The following is a 2,323-nucleotide window of genomic DNA, read 5'->3' as shown; positions in this document are numbered from 1 at the left end:
CTGCTGAGCTTTTCCAGCAATTTTTGTTTTTGTTTCTGATTCACAACATCCACAGTTCTTTCAGTTTTTATTTTATAATCTTCTATCCATTATAGTCGAGTTAATTTTGTTAAAGAAATGGTTTGTAACAGATACTGGCATTGAAAACACTTTCCTGCAGGAATTTTGATAGGATAGAAATTACAGCACAGAAGGTGGCCTTCATATTCATGTTAGGTCATTAACTAAAGTTCACTTAATTTCATTTTCTTGTTACATCCTTCTATAATTATCTTTTTCAAATACATTTCCAGGTTTCATTCAAATGCTATTACAATTTCTGCCTGAAAAACTACTTGTAGTAAAAACATTCAATATTCTAACTGCAAAAAAGATTTCCTGCTGTGCCGTATGTCTATCCACTGGTAATCCTGAATTATGCTGTCTTGTTAACAATTATACAAGCTAAGCATTGATGAAGAGAGAGACATGCTGTCAAAAACTTTTCATCCTGCTCTCATCAGCACAAAAACAAGAATGCCAAATTTCAAGCTGTCACTACAGTTTATGCTACAGGAGAAAAGGGTACTGATTTGTTGGCAAGTCAACTCTGGTTGAAGCATTGCCATGGAGAAAGCAACAGGGATCTGTAGTTTACCCAAGCTTCTGGGTAATTCTAGAAAGGCCACAAGTTTTGAACAATTAATTGAAAAAAAACCTTGTATTATTCATAATTCTGCAAATTTCTAGTCAACTCTTTTTAATCCCTATTGTACTGGATTGGAGGGAGAGGAAGGGGTTAAATGTTTTTTAAAATCTTTTTTTAAATGTTTCTTCCAAACATTAATCTTTCTGATGTGGTAGCATTCTAGTTGGTCTTAGTTATATCCTTCCATGGTACTAATATCCTTCCTTTAATGGGTAGAGTAATTAAACTTGGAAAAATATTTTGAAATATACCAGGGAGCTGGAAAGAAAAGGAACAGGTTTAGGTTGTGAAAGACAATTTAGACCAGATGGCAGGAAGTATTTCTTTACTAACAGCTGGACTGCTTTAAAAGCAGCTGTTTAATGTGAAGATGGTGGGGTTGGTAATGTGGAAACATGAGATCAAATGAGCTAATGGGCCCTCTGAACCTGAACCCAACTCACAATTCTTCCAACAAAAACAGAAATTGCTGGAAAAACTCAGCAGATCTGGCAGCATCTGTGGAGAGAAATCAGAGTTAACATTTTGGGTCCAGTAGCCCTTCTTTAGAATTTGCTGTACCCGAAACGTTAACTCTGATTTCTCTTCACTGATGCCACCAGACCTGCTGAGATTTTCCGACAATTTCTGTTTTTATTTCTGACTTCAAGCATCTGCAGTTCTTTCGGTTTTTCGCAATTCTTCCAAGTATGTTTATGTGACTACTTTTATTTTGAAACAATCCCTTCTTATTCTAACTCATTTCTCTAGAATTCTCCTGCATTCTGAGTAAGTAAAATCAATACCTTAGGAATTTTATTTGACCAACTAGACTAAGAAAGAAACAACTTATTTATATAGCACCTTTCATGTCCCAAAGTGTTTTACAGCCAATGAAGTACTTTTGAAATGTAGGCACTGCTGAACTACATAAAATGTGGCAGCCAATTTATAGACAGCAAGGTCGAATAACAATATGACAATGGTCAGATAATATATTATTGTGTATTAAATATCAGCCAGGACACAACAGTATAATTTCATGTAATTTCTTACATTTACACGAAAAGGTACAAGATGATGCCTCTGCTTTGTAACAGCACGTTCGTCAAACTGCACAGCATTGTCAGTCTAGATTTTGTTTTTAAGTCTCTGATGTGACTTGAACTCTCAACTTTCTGATTTAGAGACAAGAGTGCTGTCCTAGAGCTGACTTGTGTGTCCTGCCTGGCCTGTGTGTAGAACATAGAACATTACAGCGCAGTACAGGCCCTTCGGCGCTCGATGTTGCGCCGACCTGTGAAACCAATCTGAAGCCCATCGAACCTCAACTATTCCATTATCATCCATATGTTTATCCAATGACCATTTAAATGCCCTTAAAGTTGGCGAGTCTACTACTTTTGCAGGCAGGGCATTCCACACCTGAGTAAAGAACCTACCTCTGACATCTGTCCTATATCTATCACCCCTCAATTTAAAGCTATGTCCCCTCATGCTAGTTACCACCATCCGAGGAAAAAGGCTCCCACTGTCCACCCTATCTAATCCTCTGATCATCTTGTATGTCTCTATTAAGTCACCTCTTAACCTTCTTCTCTCTAACGAAAACAGCCTCAAGTCCCTCAGCCTTTCCTCACAAGACCTTCCCTCCAT

Source organism: Rhincodon typus, chromosome 36 (genome assembly GCF_021869965.1).
Source record: "Rhincodon typus isolate 14 chromosome 36, sRhiTyp1.1, whole genome shotgun sequence".
Taxonomy (NCBI): domain Eukaryota; kingdom Metazoa; phylum Chordata; class Chondrichthyes; order Orectolobiformes; family Rhincodontidae; genus Rhincodon; species Rhincodon typus.
This window is presented reverse-complemented; position numbering follows the sequence as displayed.